This window comes from Anticarsia gemmatalis, chromosome 6, assembly GCF_050436995.1.
Source record: "Anticarsia gemmatalis isolate Benzon Research Colony breed Stoneville strain chromosome 6, ilAntGemm2 primary, whole genome shotgun sequence".
NCBI classification, from domain to species: domain Eukaryota; kingdom Metazoa; phylum Arthropoda; class Insecta; order Lepidoptera; family Erebidae; genus Anticarsia; species Anticarsia gemmatalis.
In genome coordinates this window covers 183431-195449 of record NC_134750.1, presented here as the reverse complement: position 1 = coordinate 195449, position 12019 = coordinate 183431, and the positions used below count along the sequence as shown (strand labels likewise).

The 12019-nt window shown below is 47.4% G+C and overlaps 1 long non-coding RNA gene across 1 annotated transcript; it reads left to right on the top strand.

Moving 5' to 3' along the window:
• The first annotated feature begins 3594 nt into the window (after positions 1-3594).
• Positions 3595-11967, top strand: LOC142973839 (uncharacterized). Its single transcript, XR_012959526.1, has 3 exons — positions 3595-4020; positions 4712-5373; positions 11761-11967. It is a non-coding gene; the product is annotated as an uncharacterized LOC142973839 (long non-coding RNA).
• The last annotated feature ends 52 nt before the right edge of the window (positions 11968-12019 follow it).

The window sequence follows — 12019 nt, the reverse complement described above, 5'->3', positions numbered from 1 at the left end:
GCTAACGTACCGCAGCGGTACGGCAGCGGGCTATAACCAGCGGCACGGTTAACGTGCGGCAGCCGTACGACACGAAACGTCTAAATTGAAAGAGCCCTTACCTTCCGCAACTTCATGGAGAGTTTTTGTAAGAGGCTTAGGACGAGAGAGCGATGTGACCCGAGACCCGAGCGCGCCGACTACGCTCACACCGCTCTACACCCGCTCTACACCCGCTCTACAACCCGCTCTACACCCGCTCTATCAGCGCACACACCGCCGATACCTCGCTCTCTCACACGTATTAAGCCGTTTTAATAAATTCTATTGTACATCAATGTAATTTTAAAATTGCTTTTTTCATAAGATTTTTTTATTTAACGTCATAGGTGAACGAAATTGACGTGTTCAATGCATCGGTCAAATCGATTAAAAAGCTTATGTACCAAACAGACATCAACTTATGAAATGTCCCACAAAAGGAATATTAACTTTTTAATAGCTTTTTTAATACTATTTAACACATTTAAACTAGTTTCTAGATAATACAAAAGAGTGTAAATGTTATGCATGTTGTGTCCACTTCAAGAAGGATGTACACTTGCTACCTACATATGTATTGTGATTTTATTTTATTGTAAGTTTATGTGTTCCATCCAGTTTAGTGGATCTAATAAAAAAAAGGTGTTGCAGTTACATTGGGATTAAGTTAATAGAGCCAAACCATTACGAAGGCAAAAATGTTTCCAACCATACAGTATCATACCATAGGGGTAAGCAGAAACAGAAAAACGCCCGTTGCCTCATTTACACCCATACATGTTGTCATACAGGACCGCTGGTTACGAGGAGTATGCACCTGACCTTTTTCGAGGCATCGCCGAATTGTTCCGTGTATATAATTGTATACCTAAAAGTAAAATATTTGAAACAATCAATAGTATTGTATTTATACGTAAGTATACAAAGCAGCAGGCCGAGCTCGTCGCACAGCTCAGAGACGGTGACAGAGGCGAGGCGGGCGCGCTCACACAGACGACACGCCTCTCTCATGTCGCTCCTAATTTATTCGCTCACTTTTCACTACTTTTTCCATAAAAATTCTTTCGTCAGGCTTTTAGACTAATTATCGAGAATAGGTCACGCCAACATTTACTAACGACACGGTTCTATCGCGTTTCAAGATGAATTATTCGTGGCTAACAGCCTCTAAACATGCACCTCCTTCGCACGGAGAAACCAAATATTGTGTACAGTTGAGCCGCTACAGGTACGTCACAGTGGAACGAAATGGTTTCAATACTATTATGTAGAAACTATTCGGTGAGTTTATTAGCTGGCAAATAGCGGAGTGGATGTATTCTTGCATGAAAGTGTTTAAGTGATGGTAATCACAGTTATTGTGTGTCCGTAATAGAGAGAGTAGTGATGGCACATTAGCGGCGCGCGCGGTTAATGACGCGCCCTCCGCTTATTGATGACATCACATCACACACACCACCCCCCCCCCCCGCACCTCTGACATACACACACACACACGCACACACACATGCAGGCAGGAGCAGGTGGCAGGAGAACGAGCAATGGTGCGTGTTCTTCGAACATTCAAACATTTGCTACCGTCAGTTGTAATGGGCGATCAGCACGCTCGTTTGTTGCGGGGAATTTATCTATAATTACTGTTTAGAGTTCAACTCCTATGAACACATTTGGTTTGCTTTGACTGTTACAGTGTCAGCAAAATCTTTGAATGGATAGTTTTAGAAATCCTGCTCTAATACGTGAGTGTGTGGTGTATACAGTGTATGCAATGTGTGCATGTGTGCATGTGTGCATGTGTGCAGTGTGTGCATGTGTGCGGTGTGTGCATGTGTGCGGTGTGTGCACGGTACACATAATAAAAGTGCACTGGGGCGAGGAGAGTGTCGGCGCGCGATGAAGGCGGCCGCTAATATCGGGGATCTTTCCAATCTGCGACGATTGGCTGCGGCCTGTGAGCGCCGCGACCAAACATTCACTCTATTCACAGCGCTTCACCGTCCTTCTACCTACATTTATTAACATTTCTCATTGCGCGTTTTAAACACTTTACCTCTAGAAAGCGCAGTAATTTATTGTCAGAAGCCAGTCACTGCGCTGTAAGGTAGCGTATCAGTCAGTCTTTTTATTATTAAACAAACTCACTGTCAAATGTGTATTACAATTCATGTAACATTTGTTTAGAGTAGAGGTCGTCTGCAGATCGGGCAACAAGGTTTGATTGGAAAGACCCGGTAGCGGTGTATCGGCACAGGCAGTATGCGCGCCGAGCGTCGTGCGCTCGCTGCTGCCAGTACTAGCCAGTACTAGCCGATACTAGCCGGTAGCCCGCAACTTTATTGGGCTCGGCTAAGTAAAATGTGAAGTTGCTCGAGTGATACGAAACGGGCGCACACCGCTCCGGCTCGGTTACAACCGAAACTTGTATTAGTTAGCTAGTTTGCCGTAAATACCAGCAGCGCGGTACAAAAAACTTAAACTACTTGCTCCGTATATAGTTTGACAAAGCTGTTTCAACTTCGCCACCGACTCTACTGAGTTGAGCCGCGTTTTTACACAACTGTGTGGAACTGAGCTTTGTTTGTAAACGTATTCTGAAACGACACCTCGCCTCTATTATATATTATGTGTAGGTGCCTAGGTACAGTAATTGATAGTGTCACTTAAGTCTGTTTAGATTGGAACGTGGCTCCCCGTGGCCTGTAAATGCTCCTTTACTTTCGCTGCTACTGCCAGCAGCTTGTGTTGAACGCTGCTCCTCTGATACTGGTAGCGCTACCCTCTAGTAATAAGTGTTAGCAATGTCAGAGGCCAGTCAGTGCCGGAGCTTGTTAAGGTAATTATTTACAATGGTTGTTCAGAAGTGCGGGCGCGGGGCGGGCGCGGTGCGGGTGCGGGGCGGGGGCGGTGCCGAACGTCGATGATTATAATATCTCGGCGGAGCGGCGCGGCGCGGTGAGGCAGCCATTAATATGTAAGGCGAGCCGCGAGTTTGCGGTGAATAAATAAAACAGAAGGCGGTAAGTGAAAGCGCGCCTCTTACTCTTAAGCAGCTTACATAATACAGGAGACGCGGGTCGCGGCTGCGATCTAACTTGTTTACGTGTAGTCCGAGCGCTGCGGAGCGCTGCGGAGCGGTGCGGAGCGGAGCGGAGCGGAGCCACGCCGAGCGGAGATGCACTCGCCTCTGTTTTATGAAAAGATGTAAAACGGCGAAAGAGCCTCGCTCTCAGCGCTTTATTAAAGCGTGAAATTTCTCATTTTGCCGGTTCTCGTTACAATGAACGCCGACAGACTACGTATAAATATGAACGTAAAGAACGCGCAGTAACATCATGCCACTTCATTTTTAATATCAACAACAAACGTGCGAACACACGCCCCTCTGCTCGATCTGCTCACACGACGCTCACACGCCGCGGCCACTGGGCGGCAGTCTCGATCATGATAAATATTATGTCGTACAGCGATACCTTTGTAAAGACGTACAGTACGCACATGCATGTTAGTGCACTTGTGCCGATCGAGCTAATTGAATTATTGACGAAGCTGTCGGTCGCCGGCGGCTCAGTGTCAGTCGCAAGGAGTCGCGGGTAATGGCGCTGTGTATAATTACAAATAGCGGTCGGGACCAAGTACCCGCGCCCTCCACTAATTACATCACATTAATTAATACGATACGTTCGCTTCCATCACACACGCGCCGCCACGATACCCCGCCGACACCGCACCGACGCCGCACCGACACTACTCGCGCTCACTATCCGTGTTTGCATATTTTTTTTCGATTTAATTTAATTTCATCTGGTGTATTTAGAGGGAAATTATAATATTTTTATAAAACATTCGCTTCCTCCAGCTGAAGCAGCACAGAGATAATAATCGGTCGGCTGAGCGCGGCTGCGGGCGGCGGCTGCGGGCGGCGGCGGCCGACGCTCGCTGGATTCTATTTTCTCCGTTGTATCGAAATAATCTTGATTTAAATAAAATATCTCAACCACCGTAAGTAATCGCGTCTTTGTTTACGATACCTGTGTGGCGCAGTCGATACCGTATCCGGCTGCGGATCTTGAGGTCTGGGGATTCGATTCGGATAGAACTTTTCTAATTTACGTTAAAGTCCTTCTCAATAGATATAGCAGCCCGGAGATTGGAGACGAGCCTACGGATATAACCGTTGTCATATTATATTATTTCGTTTACGATAGTGCGAGGGGCGCGAGGAGTGTGAGTGCATCGTAATGCAATGTGTGTCAAGTTTTCAACAGCGCATCGTTAAAAATGTTAAATGAGTGCCAAGTTTATTCGGAAAAAGACGTGCTCTATTAACGCTTTCTCTTGGCATTATACCAACCTCGTCCACCGCTCACAGCGTCCAGCGTGGCCGGCGTGTCCAGCGTGGCCAGCGTGTCAGCGCGGCCGACTCCCTCGAGTAAACACTTACTATACTATACCTTTCCTGTATGATATGTAAGCCTATGTTCGCGCGTACTACGTACACGTTACATACTTAGAAAGCGGAGACTGTCACCTCGCATGTTTAAACTACGATCTACCACGTACTACGATCAGTCAAGCGCTGCTGGTGCTCGCACTGCTGGCGCTGACACTGCTGGTGTACTGCACACGATGTTTGTGAACGTATTGAGAGAACGGCGTCTAATGTTCAATTCGCGTTTTTAATTGTTCGTAGGAAAGGATCACGGTAGAGAAATATTATATTATTTCGTAAATTTATACTGCCTTACTCTAATATAAAAATAACTTAAATGTAGTTTAGCAATGTTAAAAAATATATGGGTATTGTTAGTTCAAACAGTGCAAATAATTCTAGAGAGATGCAATCCCATAGACAAAGTATGGCATATCCTTGACCTCGCCCCCGCTCCCCGCACCCCGCGCCCCGCACCCCGCCGCCCCGCCGTCACCCGCAGAGTCATTCCTCGCGGCCTCCGTCACATTACGTAACACTAAGTTTTTATTGGCCAAAGAGAGTTAGTTTAGGAAAGGGTTCCTGTAAGTAAACTACTGCTACGAACAAACATTCAAGATGCCATTACATTTCCTTGTCTGCAAAAAATATACGCTCCGTGCCAAATGCGTGCCAATGTTTCCACTTGAGCACTAAGTTCGCGTCGATGAGTAATAATAATGATGTAATGGAGAATAGATTAAAGCGTGGTGCCACGAGACGTCCGCTGCCGCTGATAGATGCCGCGCGGATATCACCTGGTAACGCGAGTGACGCTCCGCACATACTTGCTCGCTAACTGAACTAACTCCCGGCACCCACTCGCACTCACTCGTTGTTAAACGATTCATTTAGTAATTTGGTTAGCCACTTCAACTGGCCGGGTAAGCATAATATTTATATTATGTGGGAGCATGTCCGAGCTATTCATGGTCGCCCCGCGTCAGTCACATGTCGTTGATCTACATTTGATTGCTACCCTACCCGGTACGCGCTATGTCATCAAAACAACGCCAGCAACGCGTCAAATCCTCAAGTCGCACTTACCCAACCCTGGAGAAAATCCCCGTCCAGTCATTAAGACTAGCCTCCTTATTACCTACGTCAAGTGGTGATAAGTGGTGACATACAGCATACAGCTTGTTCCAGACAATTATCAACAGAGAGGTGGTGGCGGTGCGCGGCGCGAGCTGCTCGCCGGGAGGAGCGCGGCGCGCGAGCTCCGTCGCGTGCTCTCATCGACGGACGATGGCTCTCGAAGGTGCTCCGGCGCCAAGAGCCAATCCACACAATATCCTCTCGAGCAACCCCCCCCCCCCGGCCCGCACCTCCCCGCGCGCGATTTTCGTCTCTCCATCGACTACACATTGTTCTTTCTCATAATACTACCAATCGTAATGCTCAATGGATCAGTTGTCTGCCGCAAAAGTACCATTTGAAATATTCAAACTGTTTATCAGTGCTTGCAACTTACTTGTTTGTAAAGTTTTTGTAGAAGCGTTTTCAAATACAGTGTCAGTGTCACTTCACATGTCCGTCTCGATACTTGGATGGAATCCACGTATACCCTAATGATCGATGTTGTGTATTTGTCACAATTTTCCCGAATTGCAGCGTACAAACTTGCGTACTCGTCGGATGATAGAAAAGTAAAGTATTCACATTATACACAAACACAAAATTATCTTGTGCAATCATATCTGCCATGATTTGTGTAACGCTACACTAAGACGAAAAATATTTTATTGGCACTTTAATAGATAATTGATAGCTGTCATCACAAATTGTGCTTAAATTAATTCTTGTCAAAAGCAAAACTGTCGATAAACGGTAAGTGAAGTGGCAAAATGAAAATGTGTCTCTCAACCGCCCCCCCCCCCCCCCCCTTCACAGCTTCGCACCGCGTCGCTAATGGACGGGGGGGGGAGGAAATCATCGCATGTCAACTGTTTGATAGATTCAGATTTAACTTCAAGCTAATAGCTACGGATTCGTTTCGATAATGTAGGCACACTGTCTCATTCAAAGTAATTCATTAACTACTTTACTACAAACGTTAACAAAATCCGCCACCTAATAAACTGAACCGCATCACTCTGGGTTAAATGTAGCGGGCACCGTCAAACTCTCGCGTGGTAATACAACGCTTTGGACAGGAATTTAGAATTAGTAGATATTTTAGCCGACACCCGCACCCTCGCCTAGTATAAGACAAACATGCGATTTAGCACGATACAGAGTCTTGCTTGAACCCGTACGTATAAACATAACCGTGCCTGCGTGTAGCACCAAGTGAAGTGCATTTGACACGTAGCCATGTTCAATTTGAATCGTTAAAGCTTTAAACTTGCGAGCGACGCCGCCTTTGTGCACTGTCTTCAGTGCGCTTCTTCGAGCGAAAACCTTTGAACGTTCCGTCTGCGTCTCATTACTGCGCTTAACATATAAGTAGCTAGCTGTCTCCGCCCGCCACACACACACACACACACTCACACACACATGCACACGACACCTACACGTTCACGCGTATCACCGTGTACGTTACTCAGCTTAACAGAAATGAGATTATTAGGTGTACCTTAGTGTTTCTATTGCACTGAATCCCGAGAGCAAAGTGTGAGGGAGCGAGGTGGCTGGCGCGGCTGTTGTGTGGCTGTTGTGTGTCGCTGAAGAGCGGTGAGTAATGCGCGTCCGCTCCGGTCCTGTCGCACAACACATCGGAAGCGTTGTAACGGTGTGCGGACTCGAGTCCGTTCCGCCGGCGACCTGTCGCGTGCGCGTTTCCGACCGTCCGCACCCCGCACCTGGCCCGCACCCTAATCGCACGCTACGCTTCAAACATTTCTTACATTTCATACATACTTTTTAATCTATGTGCGCGTCTTTCGCGTAAATATCAATTATTTGGCAGTAGTTATTATTCCGTAGACATCATCCACTCGTATAGTGCGTGCACGCGTGCGACTCATTAGCCCGGGGCTGGAGGACGCTCGTAAACAACGCGTTAGTGTAGTGATGCGCTGCGAATATCAAGCGGTGGCGCGCCGTGGACCACGTCGCCGCGTCGCCGCGTCGCCGCGTCGGTCCGTCAGCGGTACTACGAGTAGAGCGCGCGATGACGCGTGCTTGAGTCGCAGCTCGGCGCTCAGATATCACATGCGATACACACAGTCTGAAAACGCAAAAAGAACATCATTTTGAATACATGTCAACCAAGAATCATTCCGTTAAGTACCGAGATGTACATGCAAAGAGTATTTATCTTCACCGCACTTTTAAATATAAGCGGAACCAACTGAGATTTGTCATCGACCAATCGTGGCGGGCAGAAGTCTCAAGGTCACTGGTACTGCAATGAAGCCTGCAGTCGGAGACGCTGTAATGAGCGGGGAGTATTGTGTGTAGTCGGTGCTGAGTTGCAGCGGCACGGCGCGGCGAGGCGCGGCGAGGCGCGGCGCGGTGCGGTGCGGTACGCAGCGGACGCACGCACTACATGTAGGTCAGGGGCGGGCCACCTCGCGCCACCCTCGCGCCACCCTCGCGCCACCGCGCGCCACCACGCGCCACCACACGGAGCTTGACGTTCTGCGAGGGGGGGCAAGGACGAGTGCGCCGCTCGCGGCTTCCGCGATCTTGTCGCGACATCCCGGAAGTCGCCGAAAATGAGCCGCTGCCACCGTTCTCGGGCCTCCCCCCTCCTCGTCCCTCAGGGCGCGCCTCACCCCCGCCACATTCACGCACTCCACGCTAACACTGCACTTGTGAAAGTGTTACTCCACTTGCGTGAACGTTGTATCTTTTTCATTCATTTGATTGTTTTTGTACGATCGCTCCCAGACAGACAAACTCACTGGAATTAGCTATAACATCCATCTAACTCAAGAGAGAGAATCGTAAGATAATTCTAATGATGATGTTAACATAGTAGGTAGGTCATGTAGTGTTATTACTCACTTCTGCCCCTGTAACATCACCGCGTGGAAAGCTCTTTCTGAAAGAGCATTCTTTCTGGAACATAACTAAAAAAAGCATACATCATGACTATTCATGATATAGGGACAGTGCGATAAGGTTACTATAACAGTAACAGCAATCGCTACGTCCGCGCCAAAACAATCAGACTTGTATGTAAGTAGTCAGCTAATCTTAGCCACTAGTATAGTATTACATACGCAACTGTTTTATTTAATAAATTTATATTATACAGTGCATTAGAGAGCTTAAAGAATGACCAAAATAACGTGTTTCGAAGCGCGCGCTACGAAAGTGCTACAAGACTGTCAAGTGTGTGTGTGTGTGTGTTGTGTGTGTGTGTGTGGGTGACGATGCTTTCAGAGCGGATACTTAGCTCACACATCGCTCGTATCTATCCGCCAGCGAACTATTGTCAGCGTCGCTGTGATACCGTCCCGAGCGATGAGTGAGGGGCAGCGGGGCGCGGCGACGGCGCGGGGCGTCCGGTGCCGGCGCGCGATAAACTGCTCCGGGATCGTGTTATGACACTCGAGATTACCGTCCTGAAGGTTTATCTTCACGTGAGACTCCCCTCCCCTCCGCTCGCCTCACCCGCGCTCCCCCGCACTCTGCCGTGTCGTTCACAGCCCGTAGCACCTACTACGTTAGATGCTGTCAAACAAATATACGAATCCCACGAGTCCAGATGACTCAGTGACATCGAGCAGTGCACGATTGCTCACAACCAACACGCACAGATACACGCGCCAACATGGGTACGATTCTCGTACCTCTCTCGTGGTAATATCTCTCGTGGTGATATCGCTTATTTTAATGAACATATCGTAAGCGCGGAATAAATGAAGTATCGGACTGACTTGCTGTACAAGTAGATAGCGCTGACGTCCGGAAATAACGCGCGCTGCTGATGTTTGATACGAGACGCGCGCGCTCGCAGCACCTCGTGTGTGTGCCACACGAGTCAGCACCAGTCATCACAAGGCAGCATCAGTCAGCACTAGGTACTAGTCAGCACAGCGCACAGAGGCACGGTGTGTCGCTGCACACAATAACTGACGCTGCGGAGGTGCCGGGGTGCGGAGGCGCGCCGCTTTCATGGAATCAAATAGTCTCGTCGAGCTCAATACGTTTTATTGGCGTGCATTACGAGCGAGTTAACAGCACCGCCACACGTGCAATCGCACTCGCCCCGCATCAGCCCACTAGCTATACCTATACCTGCCACTCCACAATTTAGACTGTTCTCTCGTTTCGTTTATTTATTTGTAAGTGCATCGTTATGCTATCCGTGGTTCTAGACAAATGGTAAACTCTACGTACTACTGAAAAATATTCTCAAAATTATTTATATCAATTTATATCTCATAATATAACGAAGTCGCGCTAAGGCATTTCCGCCATTAAAACAGTTGCCATGACAACGGAATTTTGTTAATTCAATGTCATTATAATATTCATTATTCGCGACTTCGTTCGCCACCTGAATTTTCCCGGGAAATGCGTTATTTTCCCGGGGTAAAAAGTATGTCTATGTCCTTTCTCGGGTATCAAAATATCTCCATACCTAATTTCATGCAAATTGGTTCAGTAGTTTAGGCGTGATTGAGTAGCAGACAGACAGACAGACAGAGTTACTTTCGAATTTATAATATTAGTATGGATATATAGTAGGTATATTACTTGTACACACTAATTTGTAACAAATGAGCAACGGGGAGCAGTGTCCGTATATTCTCGCTCTTACTAACCATCGGCCATAGAAATGACTTAACATTATCCTATTATATACCTCTATATTATGTATAATACAAAATAAACATTATAGCTCGTTATGATGTGTGCGTCCCACCAGCACGCGCCAGTGTCAGCTGACTCGTCCGTGTGTAGTGTGTAGTGTTTGTAGTGCGCGTAGTACGTGGAGCCGCGCCGCGTGCCGCGTGCAGCGTGCGGCCTGCAGCGTGCAGCGTGCGGCGTGCAACGGGCTACGCACTTACCGATAATGAGATTTAAACCTTTCTCCCTCAACGATTTGAACCGCTCCACCGCTCTAATGGACAATCCATTAATGATCTTAATGAAATAATGGCACCCGCGATAACGACCCGCCCACCTCGCGCCGCGCTAACGCGACACGACAACCGACCTTTTATATAAGTATACTTAGCTACATAGATGTTTCACGTGATTATATCATCTATCATTCGAGCTGCAGAACATAATAAACCCGCACATGCGAGTTCAGCCGCGTGTCTGCGCCGCGGTCACACCGCCATTCAAGAAGTGAACGAGTCCTGCACGCGCGCTCTCCTCTGCTACACCATTACGTATATCACATATATTATATTATACTACACAATGAATGTGAATTTCATTACAATCACCACTATTCGTAGAGGATGTCCCTCGAAGTGTTTTCAGCTGAGTGACAGTTCCGAAATACATTAAATATAATTAGCGTGATTACGTAATGAAAGTGCGCGACGCGAGCATTGTTTCAATCATAGTAATGCCACAGACTCACAAGCCGCAAGCCCTCGCTATCCACATTCTATTTACTTAGCACACAGTATTACGATTGTTGAGCCCGCTCTACTATTGCGCTCTACCGACTCTTTAACTCACAGTGATGATGCGGCGACTTTACAGTAACCCGGGTTAAAAACTATTATATGCGTTAATCCATTTTTTCTAATATAAAACATAAAGAAAGGAATAAAGAATAATGGCACACATCACCAGCCACTACTGCTCACTGCTCCTACATACATACTATTACATACATATTACATATAGTAAGTATGACTACACATCACCTGCTTCTCCACGACATCTTTCATCATCGACAGCAACGAAGCGTTGTCTTCACTTGTATTGTGTACCGTTTTAATACGTTATATTTTGTTTATTAATTTCCGAGTTTAGGCCACGCCCCATTGCAGTTGGTACTGTACATACACACACACACACATAGTACAGTACACACAAAGAGATACACAATAAATAATAATTAAATACTGTCTGTTTTATTAGTCGTCGAGCTTTTGTAGTAAATTTAAAAACTAGCGCAGCACTGTGTGTGTACGTACCACCACTCTGATCACCGGTCACGACTCACGAGGCACCACCAGCGCCGACATCGTCACATCTATCCAGTCTGAACATAGTATTGTACTTGCTACTAGTTGCTACTAGTTGCTACTAGTTGCTACTAAGAATAATCACTTAGCACGTTTACTGGAAATAACAATGAATATATCCAAAAATGGATTTCTCTATAATTATTCGGGTCGTGAAAGAACTTGGCAGGAATAATTGGAAAAGTTTTGTCAGTGCATTTAATTAAGTTGAAAGTGGTACTCGGTCGGCGAATATTCGCCGTCAACAATCGTGGTAAAGTGGTGTGCGTGGTGGCGCGTCGTGGTGGGTGGCGGCGTGTGGCGCTGGTGTCGTCGTGGTGTCGCCGTGGTGTCGGCGTGGTGTCGCAGCGGTGTCGCGGCGGTGTCGCGGCGGCGGGGCGCGCCGGGGCGCTGGGCGCGGCGGCGCGGCCGGCGGCGG